A 12,164-nucleotide genomic window follows, 5' to 3' on the forward strand; every position below is an offset into this window, starting at 1 on the left:
GTGTGTGTGTGAGAGAGAGAGGTAGATTGAGTGAATGCGGAGGGTGTGTGTGTGTGTGTGAGAGAGAGAGGTAGATTGAGTGAATGCGGGGGGTGTGTGTGTGTGTGTGTGTGTGAGAGAGAGAGGTAGATTGAGTGAATGCGGGGGGTGTGTGTGTGTGTGTGTGTGTGAGAGAGAGAGGTAGATTGAGTGAATGCGGGGGGTGTGTGTGTGTGTGTGTGTGTGAGAGAGAGAGGTAGATTGAGTGAATGCGGAGGGTGTGTGTGTGTGTGTGAGAGAGAGAGGTAGATTGAGTGAATGCGGGGGGTGTGTGTGTGTGTGTGTGTGTGAGAGAGAGAGGTAGATGGAGTGAATGCGGGGGGTGTGTGTGTGTGTGTGTGAGAGAGAGAGAGGTAGATTGAGTGAATGCGGGGGGTGTGTGTGTGTGTGTGTGTGTGAGAGAGAGAGGTAGATTGAGTGAATGCGGGGGGGGTGAGTGAGTGAAGGGGATGGAGAACTCTTATTTGTACAGGAACTTTGCTCGTCTATCTTTCTGAGTGGCAAATCTCTCAATGACCCTTGTGTTGAAATCTGGAATGTCCCGTGTGAGTTTCTTCTCTATAGAGAGTATAGCCAGAGCGTTGAGGCGATCTTGTGCCATAGTGTTCCTAAGGAACGTTTTGATCCTCTTTAAAGTAGAGAAGCACCTCTCTGATTCTGCTGTTGTCATTGGTGTGGTGATGAGGATCTTGAGAAGACTTACAGTTTCAGTGAATGTGTTTTGAAGGTTGTTTTCCATTACAACCTGACAGAGAGCCAGTGCACCACTGCAACCCTGGAAGTCCTCATTTTCATAGATAAGGGACAGTTCTGTTTTAAGTCTGGCTTTGTCCAACATGGGATAGGCTTCCACCGTGGTTCCTAGTGCTGAATCTGGGAACTTTCTGCTGTGTTGTGGGAACAAGTCTCCTTGCAACAGAGTGGCACTGATGAGATGATTGGTGAAAGAAAACCTCTCCTTGGCATGGCTCATAATGGTATCACACACCTATGAAATTAGACATAATTGTAGAAGAGTAAGCACAGAAAACATTAAGTTTTCACATTTCTCAGTTCAACAATACAATAAAATCAGCATATTCATAGCAGTTTCAATTTTGTTATGAGCAAGTAAGTTTTATTAATTACAATACAGACACTAGCTCTCACTCACTCACTCACTTTATTGGCGGTCTCTATCACTCTCTCTCTCGCTTACTCACACATACACACCATATAGCACTAATTAATAAAATCACAAATGTGAAAAAAAAGTAGATAGATATGTCTAATAATGACAATTCAGAATACAAAAATGTGCAAACAAACACAAATACATATAGGCTATAGAATACAGAAACAGAATTTCTGTTACTGCTTACCTCTATTGCCAGATGCTGTTGCGTTTCTTCTCCCATTGCCCTCCGTCTCTTCGGGGGTGGTTCCTGTACGGGTCACTGTCCACCCTGAAATTACTGTATCAGAAACCAACTTGCTGGAGATATAAACATAATTTGAATAAAACTGTATTAAAATATGTGCTATTGTTGTGTTGGGCCTAGTCAATGTTATCTAGATTCATCAAAAATAAATTCACTAGTCTAACATGGTGGCGAAATTGTAATATTTATGATAGGTTCTGTTGTGCTAAGCCATGTGGATTTATGTTTTTATTCTTTAGGCTGCATAAGCATGTTTTTAGCCAATATGCAAAATCATAGCCTACCTGATCACCTGTATGCTGTGAGTGAACCTCTGGGTGATCCCTGCGATGAAGACAGAGTCTATGTTCCTCTTCTGCAGATGGTTAAACAGCATGTCTACATGTGGCATGATTTTGTGGAATAACGCCAGGATGAAACAGAAAACCTCATCTTCCAACATTCTCATACAACCCCCGGCCTCTCTCTACGATATGGCATCAAAGTCTCCTCTGTCTCGAATGGTTTGGAAGCACTTAACCAGTTCATCTTTGTGCTCGTAAACTGTGTTAACAGCACGACTGTGGAAGTTCCATCGCGTTGTTGAAGCACCTGGAAGTCTGTGTGCCACCACTTCATCCAGCACTGCCGTTCGTTTGAATGACTTGGAAAAAAATGTAGAAAACCCCCCAATGTCTGAAAAAAACTGCCCGATCTTTGGGATGTGGGATGTTGCCTGCTGCATAATGAGGTTCAACTGATGCGCATAACAGTGAACGTAGTATGCACTCCCGTAGACGTCTTGCACTATACGCTGCACTCCACCTGTAGCACCCCTCATCACTGCGGCACCATCATAGGCCTGGGCAATTAATTTTCTCTCTTGTCCCGCAGGAAGGATGGTGCTCAGCCTTTCCAATAATGCAGTGGCAATCGTATCAGCGGTCGCATTTGGAAGCGCGATAAACTCAAAAAAACGTTCTTGAATGTTGTTGTGGCATCTATGTACCGTAGCACAAGCACAAGCTGACAATGAGTGCAGATGTCGGTTGTCTCGTCTGCCTGAATGGCAATATAGTCCGACTGTTTCACCTCTTCCAGAATGCGGTCTCTGAGAACTGACAACACGCAGTCTAACAGTTCATTTTGCACGGTCTTCGAAGTGCCTTTAAAAACAGTGGCGTTCTCCAGGTGCACCTCCAACTCACGGTCGATTGAGGCCATAAGATCAATTAGACCCAGGAAAATGCCAGGGTTTTCTGATGCGTCACTCTCATCGTGACCACGCAAAGCAAGTTCAAAGGCACCACAAAATTTCACGGCATCAATGATCTTTGACAAAATATGCCGATTCCTGTCCACCTCCTCGTTGTGCCTTCTTATGGCAATGCGGTGTCCCTCATCTAGCTGTGTGGATATACTAATTCGGCCTAGCATGGCTAGCTTCACAGAGTTGTCCATATGCACTCTTGCCCGTTCATGTTTCTTAATGCGTTCTGACATATGTTTCAGTTCTGTCACCCCTGTCTGTGTCCACGAGCTATCACAAGCACTTGTTTTAAACAGTAAGCAAGGGAAGCAAAAGATTGCATTGGCGTAACCACAGCTAGTAAGCCAAACCTTTCGATCGAACCAACCTCGGGAAAAGGTTCTCTTGTAGGTTTTCTCCTTTCTCGCGCCTTTTGCGTTATATTCACTTCTGGCTTGTCTGGTCCGAGTTCTTTTACAATTAGTTTTTCCGCTAATGTTCTTCTTTCGAATGGATACAGGTGTAGAGATTTTACTGAATTTGGGGCAAGATTAACTCCCACGACTACATTATTGATATTCAACGTCGCCGCCATACTGCACTCGCACTCCGCTCTGAGGTAAAAGGTCAAAAGTGGTGCACTGCTCTAATCTTGGTACTACGGGCGATATTTTCAGAGCCCCTAAACCTTAAAATTACACGACGATGATTGGCGAAATATAAACTTTTTTGCGTAGCAACCGGGGAACCATTGGCTTAAATTCCAGCACTGTAGGGCTGAGCGAACTGGAGCCCAGGGAAGACAGCCTATTGGCTACTACTACTACACCAACATCCAAATATCATTCTGGAGATTTCTAAACACATTCTAGAGTAAAACCATTAATTTCATGTAATTAACACAGATTATTTTTCAAAATGAGAGATTATTAAAAAAAATTTTTTTTAAATACAAATACAAATAAAAAACTGGCAGGGAGGTCGGCGCCCAAGCGCCCTCTATGGGCGAGCCGCTGCTGCCTGTGACATAATTGTTCCATATGCCATATTGCATAACATTGCCACCATCAGAAAGGAGAGGAACCCAGTGGTGGGGGTGCAGCCTGATGATGACCTCCAGCCACTGCACTTGGACCAACCTAGTGGCAGAGCTGCACGGGACAGAATTGTGGAACACCATTTTTTTACTGAATAAAAGACAAGACAAATATGCTTAGTTTCTTGATTTTTATTTAAAAGATTATTTATAAAGAAAAGCCAGCAAGTCATATTTTGCCTGCAATAAGAGATAGTTATGGAAAGTCAGCAATACTACTATGTGTGAAATAGTGTATTAGCACTTACTCTGAAGCAACTCTATCTTCAGTGAAATTTTTCTCTCTTTCAAGTTGTCGAGTTCAATTTCTCCTCTAATTTCTCTTTTTTCACCTCAAAATACTCTATTTTTGGTTAAAGATGCCGCTTATATAGGGAACGGATGTCATCCGGTGTAATTTTGTGAAAAAAAAGGGTCAAAACATGCATCATGCAACAAGACAAAAGTAAAACACTGCCCACCTCTGTATCAGTTCTTTGTGCAGACTGTTCTGTGAGCCTTTCTGTAGACCTTTCTCTAGGTGTGGACTCCTGCAACTCATGTTGCAGACAGAAAGAATAGGTACACAAGTATATACAAATTATAGTTAAGTTATTTATGCACTTACAGGTTCTTCCTCCAAAGGACAGTCATCTGAGAGGATTTCTTCACAGGACGTGCAATGGAAATAAATGGGTATTACAATGTGTTGCACTCTTGGGGGGGGGGAAATAATGTCATTACAATTAACTACACTGTAAAAAAATAATGTGATCAATAACTCATGGCAACATATTTTATATGAACAAAGTTTATTAGTTTTCACTTTCACAAACATTTGAAATGTCTGTACCAAATTCATTTAATGCAGCAACAAACCATTTTACAGTATACTAAGGGAAATAAAAGCTCATTTAGCCTAACAGTAATGTAGGTGTTGCTGCTACTGGTCCCTGGCTTTGGGTCTAAGGAAGAGCTGCCCCCAGGGATGCCCTCCACACTGGGTCGGTTTGAATTCAACCCAAGGGCCAGCTCTTCTGCTGGGGTATATTGTGGGGGTGCAGGACCACCACCTGTAATCTTTCAGCCTTTTTCTTTGTGGCTGTCATAAATAGACACATCATTTAACAGTGGCTTTTTACATAAGGACTGTATAAGAAGTGAAGGCTTCCATTTTGTAGAATATTCTTGTACTTCACATTTACTTGTTCCCATGTTCTAGTGGGTCCCGTGGTGGCTCTGACATAAGTAAATATGAAATAAATAAAAAATGCAAAAATACATACTGTAGAAAGTGATAGAAACATCTGACATGGACACCACTTAAGCATTTAATTTGTTTGAATTAAATGTTCAAATTCAGCATAACCTTCCATTAAAAGCTCTTGTTCTGCTTGAGAGGAAAACTGGGCGTGTTCTTTAGCCATGCTGAACAGCCAATCACAGCGTTGCTGATCATTGTTTCTAGTATCGATACATATTGTAGCTGCCTGCAGAAACAGTTGCATAATTTAAGTTCCATAAAATAATATTTTATTTTATAAGTTTTATTTTATAAGTTTCCACGTTCAATATATCATAATATATTTGTATTTATCTGCATTTATTTTACTTTGAAATATATGTATGGGCTGACTGGTTTATGTAAGCTATTATAGCGGAACTATTGTTTTTAAGAGTTTCGGTTGTTTCAGACGTCTCTCAATGTTACACCAGCTTCGTGATATAGACATCTCTGGTAGTCGGTAGCGCACATGGATATCGCATGCCGAGCTAACTTCGGCTCATTTTAGTATATGGTGATGTTATTATGTTTGTAAGTTTACCGAGAGTCACACGGAAGAGAAGTTGCCTCTGTTACCTGTGTTTTCACTCCCTTGGAGTTAACGCTGCCAATGAGGTATGCATAGGTTCATGTGTAATTATCAATGTAACGCATAACTGTGTGATTGTTATTAGCAGCCAATCTAACGTTGTGTTGTTTGTTGTTTAATATGCTATTCTCTATGAGAATATTCTTATTTCTGTGACTTATGTGATTTTATGTTTGATTTAGTTCTCACGGCATGTTGGATGGCATCGATGATGACTAATAAATGCCCGTAAACAAGAACGCCTTGTGTCCGTGTCTGTTAACCGAAGGGAGTTACACATATCCCCTTTTAAACCAACGCAAGAGCGCGCAATGATCTCAGATAACTCAATCCAGCGATACTAATCATAAACAACAGGTGTGTTCGAAGAACCCAATTAGCCGGATCAAGATTAGCACGATGATGTCATCTTGGATGTGTCTTTTGATCTCGGATGTAATAAGCGACGTACGAAGAACGGGCCCCTGGACTCACCAGTGCAGATTCGACACACCGCCATATTCCCGCCCACGTTCTCTGGTTTGTTACATAGATTTGAGTGAAGTCACATTCAGCCAATCACAAGTGAGTGTTAACCTACGAGGCGAATCTGTTGTTCAAACTAATGAGCGGGAACAGCGGCTGTTGTATTGTGTTGTAGCGCAACTGAAGTCGGGTCCTATGGGCACAGATGAAAGGTATGGACCATATATACGCGTTAAAAACAAGCTGCTGTGGTGTCGATCATGTGTGATTCGAGTATGCGGAAGTAACGGCGTTTACAGGAGAAAAGTTCGGAGCTCGCGATCACTGCAGTTGAAGCTCTGAGAGGAACGGATGATTCATGCGCGTGCACGAATATTACATGTAATATTATAATTGAACGTTTTCGATGTCCCGCGGTACAGACCCGGAAGTGACGCTCCAGGCATTGGCATGTCCCGTGTCATGAGGTTTCCCTCTGTTATTTAAAGTATTTGACGTAAGGATTTTTAACGACATCAACCCTGAACCCTGACCTCTATGACAAGAATAGACGCGAATATTGTGCTTCAAAAGAACGTTTGAATATCTGTGTGTGTCATTGAAACACGTCTGTTTAGCACAGCAGTTCAAATCTAAGAGCAATAATACATTTGAATGTTATTTCTCATAAATATCTCGACTATACATTGTAATCTGGTGAATTAAAGTCTCAATGTCCTGCTGAAACAGCAACATCAGCAAAACCTTGTTTCCTTAAAGTAAATATACGTGTGTATGTGTGACAGTATCTTTTAAAATGGCGCCTCCGCTCCTGGATAAAGACTCATCTGAATCCTTCTCTAACATCTCCAGTTCACACCAACAGTGATTGACACCTTCAGTAAAGCTCCTCCTACATCAAACCACCAATAAATACCAGAAAGCAACAAGCAGAAGAATCACTTCAGGTGTAAGAACTGAAATCTTCACACAGTTGTTGGAGTTTGTGGAAGAGAAGCTTGAGAACACGAGAGATCCAGAAATACACACAACAGAAACTCAGAGGACTAAAGAACACAGAGGTTGGTTTCTGTTTTTAAATCTTTATTACAGATTGGATTTAAAATCTAGATAATAAATTTAGTGATTGTCGGTGGACAATAAATGCAGAAAATTAGCAATAAAATACATTTCATTAATAATATGGCTGTGATGTCCTGTTGTTTATCTCGAGAAAGGGGGACCTCTAGTGGTGTCTCTCACGTAACGTTATGTTTATTTTTGTACTATCAGTCTTGCCGTAGTTCGGATATTTATGGTGAAGTAAACGTTACGCATTTTTTCTCTCTGGCCTGAAAAACGTTTGCCTGTAAGTACAAACTCAGAGTTATGTTGTTATTGAATACTAGTAATGCAAGTAATCCTCTGTTATTGAGTTTAAGTTAATTCTAAATATGTATTTTGATCGCGTATGCTACACGCTAGCATCGTAATGGAATTTCTCATAGAAGTTAGCCTTAAGCTAACGCATGTGTTCCTGAATGCTTTTATATATTTTATATTTCATGTTCGTCTGTATCTTAGTTAAATACTGAGATGTATTTTTGTATCTTTGTAGTTTAACAGTACTTCCTGAGTAAAGTTTGAAAGGATACACAAGCTTCATTCTTTGTCTTGGGGAAACTGTTATCTATCTGCCGAACTAATGTATCAGGCAAGACCACACACTCACACAGAAGCAGAATAATGGACATAGGTTGACCCCCCTTTCTGCTTTGTCTTTAAATAGCTTTTTTGACCCTTTTTTTACACATTTTCATCAGTCTATTTTTTCAGTCTATGAATGCATTTGTTCTTCTACCAGACCAGAACACGGACGTGATGATTATAATTACAGGACATATAATTCAATGACACAACTTTTTTTTTTAAATAAACATGAATTTGTTCTCTGGCTTACACAAATAATATTTTAACATAGAAATAATAATTCTATTGCTTTTTTCTGCTGGAAATCTCATTACCGTAAAGCGTCCCGCTACATCTGAGTGCATTTTATGTTGTAATTTAAACATGGCAAACACTTTTATCCAAAGCAATACTCAGTGCACTGAATGACTGTGTTCCCTGAAAATGAAACTAAGATCTCGTCTTCTGCTGTTGTTTTGTTCAATTGTAAAACTGTGTTTAACAGATAGTTTTGTTCACTTCAGATATGATGGAAGTGAATAAGGACAGTCAAGAAGAAGTTAAAGATGCTGATCAGAAACATCAACGTGCACAAAGATTCCAGAAAGTTTCACTGGAAGAAGCTCTGAGAACAGGAGACAAAAAGAGTGAAAAACAGCACATGAGAATTCACACCGGAGAGAAACCTCACGCATGTCTACAGTGTGGAAAGACTTTTACACAAACAGGAAACCTTAAGTCACACATGACAATTCACACTGGAGAGAAACCTCATGTATGTCTACAGTGTGGAAAGACTTTTACAAAAACAGGAAACCTTAAGATACACATGAGAATTCACACTGGAGAGAAACCTCATGTATGTCTACAGTGTGGAAAGACATTTGCAGTCTCGGGTAGCCTTAAGACACACATGAGAATTCACACTGGAGAGAAACCTCATGTATGTCTACAGTGTGGAAAGACTTTTACAGTCTCGAGTCACCTTAAGACACACATGAGAATTCACACTGGAGAGAAACCTCATGTATGTCTACAGTGTGGAAAGACTTTTACAGTCTCGAGTCACCTTAAGACACACATGAGAATTCACACTGGAGAGAAACCTCACGCATGTCTACAGTGTGGAAAGACATTTGCAGTCTCGGGTAGCCTTAAGACACACATGAGAATTCAAACTGGAGAGAAACCTCACGCATGTCTACAGTGTGGAAAGACTTTTACAGTCTCGAGTAGCCTTAAGTCACACATGAGAATTCACACTGGAGAGAAACCTCACGCATGTTTACAGTGTGGAAAGACTTTTACAAAAACAGGAAACCTTAAGATACACATGAGAATTCACACTGGAGAGAAACCTCACGCATGTTTACAGTGTGGAAAGACTTTTACAAAAACAGGAAACCTTAAGATACACATGAGAATTCACACTGGAGAGAAACCTCACGCATGTCTACAGTGTGGAAAGACTTTTACAGAAACAGGAAAACTTCAGACACACATGAGGATTCACACTGGAGAGAAACCTCACGCATGTCTACAGTGTGGAAAGACTTTTATAGTCTCGAGTAACCTTAAGACACACATGAGAATTCACACTGGAGAGAAACCTCATGTATGTCTACAGTGTGGAAAGACTTTTACAGTCTCGAGTAGCCTTAAGAGACACATGAGAATTCACACTGGAGAGAAACCTCATGTATGTCTACAGTGTGGAAAGACTTTTACAGTCTCGAGTCACCTTAAGACACACATGAGAATTCACACTGGAGAGAAACCTCACGCATGTCTACAGTGTGGAAAGACTTTTACAGTCTCGAGTAGCCTTAAGAAACACATGAGAATTCACACTGGAGAGAAACCTCATGTATGTCTACAGTGTGGAAAGACTTTTACAGATCCGAGTAGCCTTAAGAGACACATGAGGCTTCACACTCGAGCGGAATCCTTCAATGGATCAGTGCAGTAAAACGTAGGCCTCTACGATGATGGTAAAATGATCATCACGATTATTTTGTCAGTTGAGAACTTTGGTTTTTAATTTCACTTGAGTGTTTATTAGGCCTATACTTTACAGCCAATGAAAATGTTATAATCTGCTGCCATTGAACTTCTTCAACATGGTATTTCAAACCACGCAAACAATAATCTATAAAAATGTCGAAACAGAAATGAAAATGTTGTGACCTTCGGAATGAAACCTTGCTGCTCCTTTTTTTATATAAATCCTTATTATTGGTCACTCTTCATGTTTGTCTGTGTGTTTTGCAAGAGAGTATTAAAATAGTACTAATGCTGTGAAAAAATGTCGTGCTCTTTTATTTCTCTTTTAAGTGGCCATTTACAACCATTACAAGTAGGGCTGGGCGATTTTTTTCGATAAATTCGAGTTTACGTTTTAACACGATTTAATTTTTGTTAAATCGAGATTTAAAAAAAAAAGTTTATCACGCACATCCAATTAGATACGTTTGAAATACTTATGATGTTTCAGCATTTGCGAAAGAGACATTAGGACGAGGCTGAATCCAGCTTCTTATTCGCAGTTTCTTATTGACGCTATCCGTTCCACCTTAAAAACGCGAAGCATCTGCTTTTCCAGTTTCTTATTCACGCTTAGCTTAGGGACCATCTCGCGTTTCTCTTCTTTTGCGTCTTTTAAATAAAAAATTTGTATGCACGTGTGTGTGTGTCTGTTGGCGTGTTTGTTTGTGTGTGTGCGCGTTGTGTTTGAGAGAGTGCGGATGGGATGCTGCTTGCTGTCTAAGTCATGACATGCTGAATGCCCCTTGAGATGTGAACTTCACGTGGAACCTCCATCACCCACTCCCATTCTCTATATTACTTTGATAGAACAGTTTTTTTAAGCAGGATATCTCCACAAAGAATATTAATCATATCCAAAAGTACCTACATGTTTGTAAGTGCAATATTCTAGTGCAGAGCCTGCAATACGGTTTATGCATAATTAAGTAAATTATGTGAATATTTGTAAAAAGCATAGTATACACCGTTTTGTTATACTTTGCATATCTATAATTAACTGTACATCTAATGTAAATTAATTATTTTCATCATTGATGTATTTTATTTTTATTCTGTATATTATTTTTTTTCCATTTCCTGTGTTTGTCGATACTGTATTTTTTCTTTCTGAGCTCCTGGAAGCACAACACGTTGCTTGTCTATGTGTGCACAATTGGAAAATAAAGCTTATTCGAATTTTCTTCTGATACACTGCTCTTAAACAATTTATTATACTCTTGTTGGTCTTAGCCAGTGCGTATATTACTGCTATGTAGTTACATGTATATAGATTTATGTAAACTTTGTCACTTGTTGTATGTACAGAATATGTGTTATTGTGCAAGTATGTCTTTGATGGTGCGTTAAAAGTTCCATAGGTGGGTTATACCTTGTCTTGATGTCTACCGCATGCAAAAAAAACAAAACCTTATGGGGTTATTGGGACAATTTGGGGTGCCATATCTTGACTTTCTTTGAGGGTGCATTAGAAATTCTATATTGGAGTTATACCCACTATTTGCGACTAACATCTAGCCAAAAGGCAGAAATTTTTAGAGTAGCATTTTGGAGTTATTGACCCCTGAAATTGGGTGGTAGAAATATTAGGGAAATATTATACAGTGGGCATTGACAAATTAAAATACTTAACAGTAGGTATGTACTTATGAAAATATGACAGTAGGTATGCACTATAAACAATATATACAGATGGCTATATACTATGAACATTAATGTACAGGTGGCTATGAACAGATAATAATTTAGACTAAACAATAGTGCAAGTGACTTAAGTGTGCATAAGTTATAAACATTAGCTATTAAAGTTGCAGTGCAATAGGTGAGTTAATGCAGTTGTTGAAGTTATAGTGCAATAGACGAGTAGATGCAGTTAATAGAGTTACAGTGCAGTAGATAAGTTAGTGCAGTTACAGTGCAGTAGATAAGTTAATGCAGTTACTGAAGTTACAGTGCAGTAGATGAGTAGATGCAGTTAATAGAGTTACAGTGCAGTAGATAAGTTAGTGCAGTTACTGAAGTTACAGTGCAGTAGATAAGTTAATGCAGTTATTGAAGTTACAGTGCAGTAGATGAGTAGATGCAGTTAATAGAGTTACAGTGCAGTAGATGAGTAGATGCAGTTAATAGAGTTACAGTGCAGTAGATAAGTTAGTGCAGTTACTGAAGTTACAGTGCAGTAGATGAGTAGATGCAGTTAATAGAGTTACAGTGCAGTAGATGAGTAGATGCAGTTAATAGAGTTACAGTGCAGTAGATAAGTTAGTGCAGTTACTGAAGTTACAGTGCAGTAGATAAGTTAGTGCAGTTACGTCTCGGTTACGTATGTAACCTCCGTTCCCTGATGGAGG

The 12,164-nt window shown here is 39.6% G+C and overlaps 1 long non-coding RNA gene across 1 annotated transcript; it reads left to right on the forward strand.

Moving 5' to 3' along the window:
* The first annotated feature begins 5,862 nt into the window (after window positions 1-5,862).
* Window positions 5,863-10,998, forward strand: LOC306894847. Its single transcript, XR_013786736.1, has 3 exons — window positions 5,863-7,450; window positions 7,700-7,795; window positions 8,295-10,998. It is a non-coding gene; the product is annotated as an uncharacterized lncRNA (long non-coding RNA).
* Window positions 10,999-12,164: the final 1,166 nt, after the last annotated feature.

This window comes from Barbatula barbatula (genome assembly GCF_947034865.1).
Source record: "Barbatula barbatula genome assembly, chromosome: 5".
NCBI lineage: Eukaryota > Metazoa > Chordata > Actinopteri > Cypriniformes > Nemacheilidae > Barbatula > Barbatula barbatula.